The sequence below is a fragment of the Neolamprologus multifasciatus genome, chromosome 12 (genome assembly GCF_963576455.1).
Source record: "Neolamprologus multifasciatus chromosome 12, fNeoMul1.2, whole genome shotgun sequence".
NCBI classification, from domain to species: domain Eukaryota; kingdom Metazoa; phylum Chordata; class Actinopteri; order Cichliformes; family Cichlidae; genus Neolamprologus; species Neolamprologus multifasciatus.
The window spans coordinates 22010446-22027150 of record NC_140450.1 but is presented as its reverse complement, the minus strand read 5'-3'; the positions used below and the strand labels follow the sequence as shown (position 1 = coordinate 22027150).

Genomic DNA, 16705 nt, shown 5'->3' with positions numbered 1-16705 from the left:
TGATGGATCGATTGGCATTAGAAACAAGTAGATGCATCTCACCCCCTGGATGGAAGATTCAGTCTCCCGCTTCGGTTCCAGCACCGAACGACTGAGGTCTGAGGACGGACATTTTTTGCAGTGTTGCCATCGACGACTGGAGGGGGGGAGGGGGGGAGGGGGGCTCTGACAGGCACAATTTACATTGAGCTCGCCCCGCGCTGCTATTTACTTTGAAACCTGATTAGTATGGGCCGTCTATTGTCACCAAAAAAGAGGAAGAAACCCTGGACAGAATAGCAAAAAAGCGGGGTAAAGGAAAGAGTGGACAAAGATTTTACGCACGACAAATAAACCAAAAAAAAAAAAAAAAAAATGTACACAGCGGCAAAAGGGGGATTCTGCTTCAGAAATTCCCCGAAGTTTCAAAATGGTTTGTCTCGGACTGTTATCTTCATTATAGAATTAACGGATGTCATTAATGTTTTGCCATGGATTGATATTTTCACAGGCTGTTTTGTCCTTGGCATGCGCATTGCGGTACATCGTTGCCTGTAATCGGCACAGTCTCGCTGATTAAAACTTAACGTTTAGTTTAAACCAGTTAATAAGAGAAAGAAAATGTCAGTGTGAAGAATGATGCATAAAAGACAGTGTTATACAAACGGGATGCCTTGCCAGCGGCCGAAAATCTCTAAAATTAGACCGAGGAATGAGCAATATTCAATAATTACCAAGGTCCTATAGTCTCTACAATCACTGAGCCGGTGTCATATTATGTCTTAATAATGACAGTAATTCAAAATGTGAAGTTACTGACAATTTGCATGGGGATTCCGGCTTTTTTCTTGTACCAGGGTTTCTGCAGGCTTACTGCCTCTCCAACTCAAAAATGTCTGGATCGCGCTGCCATCTAGCGTACATTGTACAATTACAGCCTCATATAAATGCATCCATAACTCATCAGACATGCATTTTAAATCGCAAAAGCTGATTTTAAAAATATAAAAGTCCGAACTTTGCCGCTGTTGTCTTTTATCCTTTGTGTATTTTTATTGACGAGGTTATGAAATGTACAACTGTTTTGTTGTTAGGGATGTATAACTTAAACAAACAAAAAACAAAAAAAAAAACACAACAAAAAACCCCACCAAACTTTCAGCAAACATAAAAAATACGTGTTATTACATCTGAATAAATATAGCGACAATAATACACTACACTCTTGATCGCACGGAATATAGATTGAACACAAACCCCCAAACCGTGTGCGTACATGTCCAAAAACATGGTAATACCGTGCTGAGACTCAGTAACTATGCATAATACGTATAAATGTTGTTTAATGAATTAAAGACGTTGTAAACAGAGCTTTAACCTCACCGAGATAATAGCAGACATAAAGGAGCGTTAATATGCAAGTGCCCCCTTTGTAAACGCATAGGAGGGATGGGTTGTTTTTTAAGTATTCAACAAGAGAGCTCTCTCTCCCGTCCCTGTCTCGGACACTCCACTGAAACTCCCCGGCCATATCTCTAGCTCTTTGAAAAGGTGAAACCAATAAGATTAAATCGGACAAAGATTTTTTTTCTTCTTCTGTAAGTGTATCATTAAGATTTAACTCTACAGATTGGAAAGGGTCTCCGCGGGAGAAGAGGAGAGTGAGAGTGAGAGGGACAGCGAATGGGAGCAGGGTAGACGCTCTAATAGAATCTGGGAATCGGCAAGAGTAAAAAGGAGAAAGTGGACGTCAGGACATTAAAAGAAGAAGCGCCAGCGACGGTGGTTAACGGTAGCGGAGCAGCTTTCTACGTGGGCAAACCGGGCACCGATAAGGCAAGTGCACTATTTATTACTTCTTCTGCCATGCACACGCGTGCTTCTGAAAGCAAGGACAAAATTCTCTTGAGTCCCGCCACAGGAGCGTTTACTTTAAAGCGTGCAGAAGTCCGGGTCGTGTCAAAGTCACAACTTTTTAACTAGTGCACAGTCTCATTTCTCCCTCCAAGATAAGGGCGACGGTAGACACTCGTTTCACGTTTTCCCCACTGATTTGTATATCTGATGCTAGTGATGTTAGCGCAGGCTGGTTGGAGTACAAATGGACACGAGAGCCCCTTTTTTTGACGTCCAGTGCACTTCACCTGCGAAGCTGTTTGTTGGTTGAACACATAATGAAAAGATCGATAACCGTCTGCTTGTCTCAGCGATAGTGTCACCGGATTAAAAGACTGATCAAGGAGACCAGGCGTTGCCCATCTTCTACACTCTTTCCCAAGTGCCAATTTAGCCAGGATATTACTTGAGCATACATTATAGATTCAAAAAATAAATAAATGAATCAATAAAATCAAATAAAAATCAGCGCACCACTAAGAAGCCATTATGCGTCAGAAAATGTTGCTGAGAGGAAATTTAAAGCGACACGGAGTTTGCGTGTGTATATGTGGGGTTTTTTTTCCCCCCCATCAAAGCAGCATTATTGATATGGAGGAAGTGCAGTGAAAAGTGATATAAAATAAACGATGTGCAACGTGGGCCAGGTTAATATATTCCAGGACAAAGCGCGTGCCAGACGGCTTTCTAAAATAACCTTACATAATAACATTTAACCTAATCCTCCCATGCTGAAATAAAGTTCATGCTAAATAATACTAAGTGAGCAAAGCAATATTTTTTCATGTCCTATACTTAAGGTTTCCACTTTTTAATTGGGTAGAAAAATACGGACGTCTCCATAAAATATGAACTTATTGGAAAAAACATCTAAAGAATGACATAATCACATTAACAAAGGTGATTGATGCATTTGCGCATTATATAGCAGCAGTCCTACTTTGACTGCAATGCAACGGTTTTCTTTGCAACAGATTATTTGCGGTCTCGAAATAGAGAAGGCTGACATTTTCCATTGCAATAAAACTTGAATAAACCACAAATAGAATTTCTATGGCTGCTTAAATTTCCCTCGCATGGTAGTTTTGTCAAAGGACCTTATTAGATAAACATTTGTAAGAATGGGAAGCACATTGCAGTTTTGCCAAATCTGTGATCAATAATGCCCTCTGTACACAAATTCAGACTTTAAAGCTGTAAAGCTCACAAAATGCAACTTTAACGCAGCTGAAACCAACAAGCAGCACAATCAGTTGGGAAAACACTGAGGTCATAAGTGCAAGGCTCCCTAATAAAACACCAGATGACAACAGGAATGCATTTCAGAGCATTTAAAACGATGCAAACTGATGTAGGGGAAAAAAAACATTAGTAAAAAAAAGCGTCGAAGGTCTGTTTATTATTGATTGTGTGTATGTAATCACTTCAGAGCTTGTAACCGCAGTATATTCAATAAGACATTGTATTGGGCTTAGAGGCTGATTACCTTTTCCAGGGGCCTCAGCTCAAAACGCCTCCTGTGTACACAGGAGTGTTGTGTTTCTGCTTGCCGAGCTTAAGGGCCACATACAGCTGATCCCTGCGACGTCAACACCTGCGTGCTAAATTAAGACAATTAAACCATCAAAAAGGAATGAAGTGATGTTCTCCTTTATGCATGCAACTATAAGCAACATTTAATATCTCCCATGTTGCTCCCGAATGTTTATTATTTGAGTAACACACACTGATGAAAAGTCAAGTGGAGCACAGGATATAGCCACACCAAAGAAGTTTAAACCCCGCTTCTGCGGAGTGTGAAAAAGTTTGTCACAGAAGTTATTTGTACTTTATTTTAAAAACTACTTTTCATGCTCTAAACAGACCCTTGGTGCGCTTGTTACCCAGGGGAGATAATGATGTGTACCTCTTATATATAATACAGATATCCCCATATATATATATATATATATATATATATATATATATATATATATATATATATATATATATATATATATATATATATATATATATATATATATATAAATATTTAATTAACTTTAATTAAAATGTGTTTACATTGGAAAATTTGCATTTACATTTATCTGACCTTACTTACTAATGAAGGAGTCAAAAAACGACAAAAAAGAAAGAGATAATACAGAATTTGCCAGTCTTTCAGTTTAATGTTTTCGGGATATATATATATATATATATATATATATATATATATATATATATATATATATATATATATATATATATATATAACTGACTTCCAACATATTTGTTTCTTCGTGTTAACAGTAAACCTGTAGTGGTCCATTGATTTGCCCTGTTTTAGCTGGGCAACAAAATGAAAGTAGTTTTTGTAATTATGCTGAAGTAGTTAAATCTAAAATAACACGTCACGTGACCTCTTCAAAACAACTGAGACTTTGACTTGGATTTTAAAGCAGCAGTCTGATTGCTACTCTGCACCCTTTTTTGTTTTTTCAACACCTTACTATGTTCTTGAAAAAGTATATAAGAATTGTAAAAAAAATACCTAAATGACATCTTTCTTGCAAGTTATAATTAATAATATTGATTAAAAAAATAGAACTAATTCTCATGTTTAAACTGGTGATTTTGTTGCTCTGAGTGGTTGTGTGTTGAAAAGGGAGGGGTGGGTGAAGGGTATGGGTTGTTGGGGTGGGTGGGGGGTGTTGAGGGGCTTCTTTTTGTCCAAAACTGATCCCCAAATTATTCTGGAGGCTCGGATTGGTGTGAAAGGGACGGGAAGGTCACTTGAAATCGCCTTTTATCCCACTGCCCCCCACCCCCCCATGGATCAGCAATTTTCAATAGACATAATCTAATTGCTCTTAATGAAAAGACGATTCGTGAGAAATAGTCGGAATATAAAATCAGTAATAGCATATGGGCTTCAACTATTTGGAGACCTAAACAATTAACAGGAAAGAGTCCACACGATAAATCATTTACTAATTATTAATGAAAACTAAAAGTGATTCCCAAAACAAAGAAAAAGTTTCATTTTCAGTTTAAAACCAGATGCCAACAACAACGAATGTGCACGATTTTAAGTTTATTAACAACAACCGTGATAATTTCTTGCATGCTTTTATGTTTATATTATGCCGGTTTAGTTTGCATGGAAATAAATGTTTATTTTCTCATTATATTTACTGTAGATGTGTGTGTGCAGATATGCGCTCCCTTCAGTTAACGTGTCATGAATTGAAGTCTCTTTCCAGGGATTTCGAATCCCAGACTATAATTTAGGACAATAACTGCAACGACTTTCCCAATTAGACTTTAGGTTGGTTAGGTTAGAGGGGCTGTCAGTTTATGCTATGGGCAATGGCTTTATTGCTCACTAACCATCATTTCTTTAGAGCCTATGTGCTAATTACTCTGGATGGTCCCAGAGACGGAGATTATAAATCCATTAGCACTGAAACCCTCGTGGTTCCACAGTGCAAACACTGTAATTTTGTAGTACACCAAAAAACCAAACTTTAAGTACCAGGAGCTAGATGAAGGGAAACAGATTTTTCAACAGCGTGTGTACTTCTTAGGAAACCAGCGTGGAAGGAAGCCTAGCGTATATCAATCATTAGCTAAGCCCAATACACAGAAAATTAACTGACATGGGAAAATGTTTTATTAGAAGGGCTTGTGACTGTCAGTGCCCGGAGGGTTTGCCTTAAAAGCGACCTGCTTATATTACTGTGTCAACTTAATGCAACACTGTAATCAGAAATGCTCAACACAACGCAATTTTAATATTGTGAGGACTATTTTCATGCAAGTTTGGGAAATAATTTAGTCTCATTCCCCAAGTGCCTGTCAAATATCCAGGGAGAGATGCAGCCCTGAGCAACAAAGTGAATTAGAACGGGACTTAATACCTGCTTGGCTGAGTTTAAAGAGGGCAACGCAAAAAAAAAAAAAAAAAAAAAAAAAAAAAAAAAAAAACCCTAACCGGGGGTTCGTGAAGGCATCTTACCCTTAAGGTAATTTATTTCAGGGAAACCGGGGGGCCAAAGGTGGAATTCTTGAGAAATTCAACAAGGATAAGGGAGCTTTAGGAATTCTGCACGCAGATTACCTTTCATCCCATCCTCACATTATCCGACAACACACTGTAGAAATATAGCCCAGCGACAGAAGAGCGAGATTACTCTCCGACACAGAAGAGTGCAAAACCTTTCTTTTTTTAAGTATTGCGATTACTTCGGAAGCGAACAAGAAGCGAGAGACAGACGAGGAGAGAAAAGGAAGAGGGGGGTCAACACAGCGGAGGAGTGTTTTCCTGTGCGCTTAATGTTCAGCTTGTCCTGTCACTGCCATAGCGCTGTAGTGGGTGACGGACTCACCTATGAGAGTTAGCTCCCATTTCAAAATATTTATGGCAGAAAATTTCACATCAGACAGCATTTACGAATCTAATTAGTTCGCTTCTGGTAACTTTAACACACTGATGTTTACATTGCGGGCTATGGTGCCTTGCGCTGACTGATGACCTTTGGTGATACTTTGCCATAGTTTTCCCATCCCTTCCTTTGAATTTGAATGAGTGGCATGATATAAGCACTGCACTATTTTCCTCTCATTTTTTCCTGAAAAAAAAATAAATCAACACACAGCAGGGGATTAATTAGAAATGTAGTGTAGCTGAACCATGAGCGACTGAGCACGCTGCTGCAGTCTAGTTTACATCAGTACAGATGAAATCATTTCCCAGTAATTCTCTGAGGCAGTTTGAGTGAGAGGCATATTCGTGCAGATTTACCAACTTTAAAAATATTTTGTGCCATAAATTGATCTATACTGTATGAGAAATATGTCTTAACATGTCGATATTATCACGTCACACAATTTCTAAGTCGAGCAACTATTAAAAATATTTACATCAAAAGACACACACTAACTCCTTCTTTCTCTCTCTCCCTCTCACCCACACACACGTATGCTGACGTTTTCATTTAAAAGGAGTGTGTTTTAGTGTGTGTGAGGGCACATGTGTGTTAAAAAGACAGCAAAGTGAAGGTGTGAAGATGGCCTGTGTTTAGTGTCCAGACCTGGCAGATTGTGACCTTATCAATGTGAAACTCTTAAGATAAATTATTCATAGCACCTGTTTGATGTCTCCGGCCAAAGAATGACAAAGGTGTGTGATTTAAAATGCATCTCAAAGCCATGAATATTAGCTACTGCACTACCTGTCTCTCTCTTCTTTTTTTTTTTTTAAAAAAAAAGCTGAATAAAAGAGAAACAAGGAGGAAGGCTGCATTTTAAACAACAAAAAAAAAAGAAAAATTTGTTTCCCTAACAGGGGCACAGAAGTGTCTGGAAGTGCAGTCACATTGAGTTGCTGCTTCGCTTTATTTGTAGATGAATGAATAATAATAATAATAAAAAATGCTCTCAAACATGACTGAGTTCCGCCGTTTTCAGTATGCAAGGCGTAGCTGTCATCAGCCAATTGTTTTAATTTCATATGACTCACAGGTGTCTGCTGTTTATGTGGGTCACTGAAACGGGCCACACACATTGTCATTTCCTGCTATGTCCTCACTTTAATTTGAAACTTGGAGGAGAGAGTTTGTTTGAGTGATTCCGTGTGGTTAACCTTGCCCTTTGCAGCTAAGTTTGTGTTGTTTGTCACCTCACAGGCAAAGAGGAACACGGTGGCCTGCCGCTTGGACACACAGTGGGACATGTTGGTGTGGTGAAGGGCTGACACTCGGATGAGATGTAATTTATGGCAAGTGTTGTGTGGTCATAGGACAGTGACAGTGACACGTCTGCTTAGAAGCACGAGAATTGCGACCACTTGCCACGAAGAGCGGTAAATATAACATAAAAGGTGAATTAATCATTACTTTGATTTTAAGGAGCTGCTCTCTTCGAAATCCATTGCCCAGTGCCGATTTGTTCTGTTTCATTATGTACAGGAGTGTGTGTTTATCGAGTACACTCCAAGCTTTTCTACTCAGAAATGAATCCAAGCATCCTGGAACTCAAATTCTTCTTCAGTGCTTTGTTTTGGAAAAAGTCTTTGGTATGCTTTTGGGAAACTGGCAGCTAATCTTTTCATAGCTAGGGGTCAACATAACACTCGGTATTAATAAAACAAATAAGACTGGGATGGATATTAATGATGATATATACAGATGTAGTGTGCATGAGCTTGAATTATGTGTGAGAGCATGCAGAAGGAGAGACACTCTCACACATTTGTGTGTTTACTTGCCTGTGTGTGTGCGGGCGTGAGATAGCCGAGTCAGTTTCCCTCAGATGTTGCCTTTAACCTTTAACCCCAGAGCTGAGGTCAAGCCCTGACAAATGAGATGGTCGAGTTCTGGCCAGATCTGCAAACATTCCACAACAATCTTCTGTCCTCCTCCTCTCCTCTCCTCATATCCGTCATTCCTCACCCCTTCACTCCTCTCAGTGTGTCTCTTCTACGGCTTTGAGAGCGAGTCAAAGAATGTTCTCACTGCACACAAACATGTTTTATTGTATTTGCTGTGGGAATCTTAAAGCACACACACCCTTCAAATTAAGAATTACAGCACTGGTTAAATTTAATACCTCTGACATCTGCCGTGTTTACAGAAGGAAGGAAAACAAAAGAGTATGATCTGAGAGGAGAAGCTGCGGTAAAGATTTGGATATTACAACCGTGCACTTTGAAAGCACACTGTGTGTGTTTGGAAAGCCTGTCAGTGATGTCAAGGATGAGAAATGTTGCAGTGTGGTTTTTTACACACGCTGCTGGCTCTAGCATTTCCGGCAACATTTCTCACACTGCCTCCCTCACACCATCCGCTCTGCTGCAATATCCCCACATTTTTCCATCCTTTCGATTTTTTCCCCTCCCCTCCTCTCCACTCCTCTTTTTCCATCCCTTTACTCCCTTTATCCTTCCTCTTTGCTGCCCCACCCACTCCTAATCTCAACCTCTCCCTTCCTTCTTCCTTCACCCTCCACATTCACCCCCCCCTCCTTTTATTCCTCCGCCCACAATATTTTTTCAGATTTCTTTCTAACATGCCGTTCCTCAGAATGCTACCACCTGTGTCTTGAGGAAGAAAGGAGGCAACCGCCCGCATTCTTTTTACCAGGAGCTGGTAAAGGTAAGTGGAGCCCCCTGTTAAAATAAGGCAGCAAATAAAGGTTTTGTTGTAGTGTTTCTGCATAAACTGTCATTTTTTTTAACGCAATGAACCTCACCACCCTTCATCAGCTACAAAAGTCACTGTTATATGAACACACACAGTCACCATCGATGACTGTGCAGCCACAATTGTTGCAAAGGAGCCTCGAGACCAACAAAGCTGGCTGAGACGGTAGCGCCGAATGGATCACGCTCTTGAATTTGATTTCATAATGATGTAAGATTACTAAGAGGCAATGCAACACAGCAAAGATCTTAATAAAAAACACATCAATCTTGATATGTGTGTATGTGTGTGTTTTTCCACTCTTCGCTCCCACTTGAATTGTGGTACCATTTGACGCCGAGTGTTACAAGATTCAACAGACTGTGCAGCTGCTTCACGTGGATCTTGGCCTGGACAACGCTGTCTCCTCACAGGGAAGATGATCACATGTTTCAATCACACAGATAGATCTGCGCCCTGAGTGGCTCTGTGCTGGGGCATCACCACAGCAAATCTCAGCACACGTATGGAGCACACTGCTTTGAATAATGAGATGGTGATCTGTTTTTTAGTGTATTTTTACCTTCACAGACAAGCAATTAGTGAGCTTTTTGCATATTGCTCATTAGGTTCCTCAATTTCTTAAGAACAAAGTGAAATCCCTGCAAAGATCCAATTACTGACATTTTTCTTTCCTTTGTTTGACATCCTAGTTATGTCCATACATTACTGACCAGTTGGTTGCCTGTATTTTCAGTGCGAAGCAAATTATAAAGCTTTCATATGAATTTCAGCATCAGCCATTAACCCTGTGGGGTTGAAATAGCCATCATGTGACGTAAAAAAAGAGAGAAAATATGTGTATAATCACAACCGTGCCTGTGTTCATGGTGTAGTTTAGCTGATTGTGTTTACGTCCCTTTTCTCCTCCTACTACTATGTATGTCCACAGGCAGCTCAAGGATGTAAAGGCAGGGCTCAGAGCCACTCAATTCCCTGCCACCACCCACCGTTACCACAGTGTTACTGAAGCATGGATGTCTGCCCCTGTCCCCCAGGGGTTTGGTCTCCCCCACCCGCCCTTCTCCCCCCACCCTTTCTCAACCAACATGCACCCACCCATCCGCCAAGCTCTCCTCCTCCCTGACTTGCTCCCTGATTCAGCGTGTAAAAGCGCCCCCTGAATGATGGATTACGGTGTCACTGCAGCCTGCGAAGGATTAATTTGTTTCATTGATTTCTCTTTAGGCAGAATGCCAGCGTCTGCCGCTTCCCACCTTTTCCCCAAGACTCGCAGCTGTAATAGACGGTAATGGCCTAAGACAAATCAGCCCGTTTCTTGTAAAAATAGCACCAAATAACCCTCGCCACCTTACACCATGCACTCAACTCACAACCCCATCGGGGGGTGGCCGTGGAGATGGTGGCGGGGCATCATGGGAGTGTTTGATTCATCCTCCGTCTCCATCACTCTATCTGGCTTCCATGCCGCCATACCTCCTTATCCGGTGCTGCATGTGAGGTGAGCATCCAGTCGCCCTAACAAAGCCATAAGTCTGCCGTACTTACAGCTTCCTCTCAGGCCTCACAATGGATGGGTAATGACAGCACTGTCTGGAGGGGGCTGTGGGAGTTGAGCCATTCTCTCCAGTAATGGAGACTGTTACAGCCATTCTCTGCACACCTGCAGGAACAGCTAACTGTTAACCACTGTGATCTATGGCGAGGCCTTAACACACTAGGCTAAGGTTGAAGGGCTGTAGTGACACGAGTGAATTAGTGCATGTCACCACAACATATCTTTTTTGTTTTTCCTGTCTTTGCTGTGGTACATGAAGTCATTCTACTGGACACTGAGAGCTATGGAAAATCATTGGAGTTATTCACTAACATATCTGCACCAGTGAATCAGTTTTGGTAGAGCTCTCAGCACAGCAAACTGACTATCTAGCATTTCTGACATTCACTGATTTAACACAGACATAAGATGCTGCCACATCTTTACTACTCTGTCACTACTTTGAACGATGGGAAACCCAAACTGCCTGTAACATTAAGCGCACCACTACAGGCTGACTGTTCTCGAATGCTTTCCAGTCCCAACGAGATTTATGAGCAAACCCACATCCATTAATCCATTGTTGATTTGCTGTGGCTGCCCCGCAGGGCTTTTGGGATCAGATATCATACAGTACTGAAACTCACCCCGTTGTGCAGAAGCAGAGACACCCTCACTGGTGCTAAAAATGTTGCACAATGATTTAGGAAATGAAGTCTTCCTCAGTGTTTAAATTCATTGCACATTTCAAATGTCTGCATCTTCAGAACCTGAAAGATACGCACTGACGGAAACGATGCCTCTTACATTAAAAATGACAACATAAAAGTGAGTGACAACCCATATAGGCCTCAGTATCAGTGAATTAGAGCGACTCCACAATGTGATAATAACCCAGGCTGCAGGGAAATCTCATCAGCTCTCTGCAATCAATTTAACAGTGTTTACAAAGCCACAAGCTGAGGCTTGTGCTTGGGGACGAAGCACTGGTCACCTGGTGTTCCACTAGATTCCCCCGCTAAGCTGGCCTCTCCTGGGTAAACCTCCACAAAGCCCCCTCATGTCTGACACCACCAGGTCCTTCAAATACTCCTCTCAGACAGAGGATTAGGTAATCTCACCATGATACTGTCTTTTTCTCTATTTCTATCATTTTCCCTCTCTTTTTGACACACTCTCTCTATCCCCCTCTTCTCATACATTACATCCTCCTTACCTTTCTGTCTCTCTCCTTCTGGCCTGTTGAAGAGCTTGTTCTACTCATGGCACATCTATCCTCGGGAGTCCTTACCTTCTTAAGTGCCTCCAGAAAAGGTTAGTTGGCAGGTAATTGTCCAGTTGTGGCTAGGCTTATCTTAATTGTAGGTGCTTAAGTGCAAGCTACACTTCCATTGATGGAGAGTTTTGCGTCAAGTAATGGGAGGAGACAAGAGGATGATTTGAGGAAAAGATTTAGCATTTTAAAGTGCCTGTGATATTTTTCCTATGGATACTTGTACATTTTGCTTTGGAAATGTGACATAAAATATTTATTAAAATCTATTATTTGATATGAATATCTTTTATATATATTTTTTCCCTAAAAATCTTTCCCTAAGCATCAGTGGATAATTTTATTAGAGCTAACCCTTAATGAAATGCAATGCTGACCTCACAGTGCAAAAATCCAAAAGACCAGGTCTTCAGCTGTTTTAAATCTATACTATTAACCATGTGATCATACATATATCCATGTCAATAGGAAGCTTTAGGGGGGTTAGTGTTTGCGTTGCCCCAGTCAAAGGTCATGACTGACCAATAAAATATTTCTAAAGCACCATCAATAACTCAGACATGTAGACTAATACAGTATTAGACTGTGGGAAGGCAGAGGAGACCTGCTGTGCTTGCTTCAAGCAGAATGAATGGACCAAAGGCCAAAAGGTTACTGGACAGACTTATGCCTGGTGCCCCTGCACCCCCTCATATGCGCATTTGATAGCGACAGGGGCAATTATAAAGGTATACTTCAGTAGGTCAAATGGGAGAGGGCAAAGTGCAGAACCTTAAAAGCACTGGCTGGAGTCAAAGGTTATGATGCACATAGGGCATCATAGAGTGTGCCGAGTAGGGATAATGGAATCAAAGCAATAAAGACACAGTCATATATTCTCTTCATTTATGTGTATTTTCATAGATAGACACCTAGACAACTAAGAATCACTTGTGATCAGACTCTCAAACTAAGGCATTAAATGTTTGGATTTCTCTTTGTAGTGTGTGCATTCATATACTGTATGCATTCTGCGGAACCATCAGACTGAAAGGCTATTAAATATGAATAGTCCAAGGTCATGGAAGGTCGTGGCACACATTTAGCATGAGTGACCAATGCCAAATTTAAAGGTCAAAGTGGAATTGCTTGAGTCGGAGCAACACAACGTTTTCTCTTCCACATTTATGAATCCCATTGGTGGTGATTTATGGAGGGGGATAAATGTATGGACGGGAAGAAAACACTCTCTTTCTCCTACCCTGTCAGACTCAGTAAATACACTACTCAGTCATATCACTCACCATTTCACAGTGAATCGCCACTGTATGCTTCCTGCTCGGATTAAAAACTGTCTTTGTCTTGTCTTGCCTCCTCCCTCCAGCTCTGGGGAACACACTGGAGGTATTGTTGCTATTCCACAAGACTATATATTAGCATTTCAGACAGCTGTGGTACAAAAGTAGTGTTCAAAGTCAGTGGTGTGCTTTAGTTTTGTACCATTTCCGTTGGTAGATTTGATGCTGTAACAACCATGCACAATAGAAGTCCTCGAATGAAGCCAAAAACACTCTAATCTGCTATTTTGTAAAAATCTTTATTTTTATTGCTTTTCAGCCACTATATGTTTCTAAACCCCTTTTAGAAATAACTGCCACCCTTTTTTTTTGTTTTTATAGCCTGTTTTTCACGAGTTTTGTTTACTGTCATTAAGATTCCAGGTCATTTAAAATTGCTCATGTTGTAGCAGGTCACATGCTTATCCAGTAAATCATTGGTAATTAGGAGCAGTTTTCACTCCTCTGTCCTCTTCTACAGCGAGGCTGTACACCGCATTTTGCAGCAGCAGCCTTGCTTTGACTGGGCCAGCAATTAACTCAATATCCCAGCTTTTAGAGTTTTGTAGGCCTTTTGAACGTGAACATGTTCCCCATGTATCTTTGGCTCTTTAAATGTAAAAACCAGCCCGGCAATGGTGCACCACAGCCTTTTGCGAACTGCCCCCAAGTGATTCAGAATCCGGCCAGAGAAAAATTCGAAAAGAAAACATGCTTTTGAACTGCCGGCCAAAGCGGAAACATGGTCTAGTAAGCTGCTTTTTAACCTGGACCATAAAGATCTATTTTCCTTTCCTCCAATGGTAATAAATTTGCTTTTTTCCCTTATTACACATATTATATTTTTCCATAGGAAGATCAAAGGGTGATAATGCGCGACACCAGTGCATATTACTTGACACTTTACATTTAGTTCTCCATTAGTGTACAGTTCAGGGTGTTTGCAGGTTCAGGATGCCAAATTCTTTTAATAACAGTAAACCTTATAGCAAACCAAACTGATGATTTTTCTTGGAAAAAAATCACCTGCATTTCTTCCTTCTTTTGACTTACAGGTCAGCTTTGAGGATCGCATTCTTACCATTTTAATACCAGCATTGGCGTTCCCCCACACTCCAGCGTTTACACCATCCTTCCTTCCCTGTGAGAACAACATTTCCAAAGGCCGTTTATATACAGGACAAGTCCTGTGCGATCTGTCACATTCATCTCTATTTCACATTCACCATGGGGCATTTGAACCACATCAGAATCTATTAACGTCATGCAGATCCAGCCCCTGCTGACAACACAAATCATGATAAGATGGAGCAGTGACTCTATAAACACCCTCGCTTATATATCACATCATATGAGCTGGACTGGAAGGCAGATCTCACTTGTCGTCTCTGTGTGATCGTCTATTCATGCGGTTGGACTAAAGATATGAATATCATTACATCACTATCTTAAACTTATGTCACCCAACCTCAATCAAACAATGGATATAAACAGCCCTGCGTGTGTTTATCTGTAAGAGCATCCGTCACTCTGCAGTCGGATTTCCAGCTCAGCTGCTTGTGAGGACAGATTTACGCTGTAATGCATCAAATCAACAGACCTTTACAGTAAAATATGACTTTATCAATAGGCCTGATCAATAGTGCATGCGAGACGCTGTGTAATTATTACAGAGGTCTGTATCAATAAAACTGTCGTGCATGAACTCCTGCTAAAGGCTACTGAGCTGGGAGTCACAGACTGTCAAAGAAAGGTTTGAGTCTTGGCCCTGACATGTTTTGATTACTGTACGTAAGGTCATGTTGTTAATGTAATATAAACTGTGAGTACACGGTTGGCTGAGATCAAATTCAGGGTTGGGAAAGTTTTACTATAATATTAAACTACTGCATAGCAACTTGTCTAGAAGTAAATTTAAATAGTGTTTTATTTAACAATTAATAGTGCCAGGCCTATTTAAAAACAGTCATTGTGAGCGAGTGTCTTTGCATCTCTGCCGACAGTAGAGATTATAAATGATAGAGACGAGCATGACTGTCTTTACTGGAGTGAGGATCATTTGTCCTGAAGCAAGGCAATCTAAAAGTTGAAGAAAGACTGTCAAAAAGAGCTTTGTATTACACTGTGGTGGAAGCACTCTGCATTAACACACACTCACATACAGTCACATACACACATACAGTACGCCACAGAGACAGCGCGTGAGGCAGGGACCAATGAGGCAGTTTATATCGGGATTTTGTTTCACAGCCATGGCCTCCTGGGAGAGAGGGGTCTGCCAATAACACTTAAGAGACAGAGCAGGAAAAGTAAGTGCTTTTATTACAGCTCATCACTCATGTAATTTCTGGCAGCATTTGTGATTACAGATCAAGTGATTGACTAACTACACATTCGGCGGCTGAGTTATGAACCGGGTGCCTACCATTCCAGCCCCAGCAGATTCTCAGTGTCAGCTGTAACTCATCTTCTCCCAGGGTACTAAATCAAAGAGCACACCACAGCTGGAAGAGTTAAATAATAACTTGAGCTTTATTGTAAATCTGCCAAAAATTAAACCTGCACCAACGTCATCCTGGCCCTGATGTTGTACTGCGTGGGGTGAAGAGGCTGGATGGAGGGGATCAATAGAGGCCCTGATGGAGGTATTGATGGATGACAGGTGAAGTGGGTGTGTACGTGTGCGCGCGCGCATGCGTGTGTATAAGGGGTGGGATTGAATCACCTCGGGGTTAGGTAGAGAGCACCGGTCAGGGTGTTTAATCGACAGGTCTCACCTTGAATCGATTGGCAGGAGTCTCGCAGGGCAAAGACGTGATACACACACAATCAGCACTAACTCACACCAAAACAAACCGTAGGGAGTGGAAGAGAGACGTGGGTGGATGTCTCAATGCCATCAGTGCTGCCTTCCTGCAAGTAGTTGCTGGGCTTGTTACTTGGAAACAAATTTAAGACTCAATTTAAAGGCACTTTTTAAATTTTACTTGTCAGTCTCGAACATTACCGTTCCTTTACATACCTTTGCCTGGGTGCACCAGATTTGCAGTGGTATAGTAAATGTATTAAGCATTTTTTCAAAGAAATAATGAACTTTGCATGTATTTGTCTAATTTTCCAGTAAAAGCCAAATACTATACAATTTCTTACAACATTCCTCAAAATATTTTTATTGAGTGATTGTGGATACAGTTTACGGAAAAAAAATAGAATTGAATACAAAATTGAATACAAAACTTCTCATGTTAGAACATAGGTAAAAAAAACCAAACAAACAAAAAAATCAACAAAAAAACCCCTGCAACCCGGGAGCAGCAATTAAAACTAACAAACCCTTTCCTTACAAACAGTTTCTTGTTACAACATAAATCACAACTTACAATAATTGAATATAACTAAAAAAAAAAAAAGCCAACTTGTTACACGACAGACAGGTGTTTTTAAAGGTGGATGATAAAAGTTTTGCACTAAGCATTTAGTTAAAGATCCAGTTTGCATACCACAATAATAAAGGACACACTGA

General features: G+C 40.7%; 1 long non-coding RNA gene across 2 annotated transcripts; it reads left to right on the top strand.

The window, feature by feature from the left end:
- The first annotated feature begins 143 nt into the window (after positions 1-143).
- On the top strand, positions 144-16627 carry LOC146506959 (uncharacterized). Of its 2 annotated transcripts, XR_014877379.1 has the most exons (3): positions 144-1530; positions 1609-1815; positions 7542-16627. It is a non-coding gene; the product is annotated as an uncharacterized LOC146506959 (long non-coding RNA). The 2 variants fall into 2 exon arrangements; XR_014877378.1 differs by having other exon boundaries at positions 144-1815.
- The last annotated feature ends 78 nt before the right edge of the window (positions 16628-16705 follow it).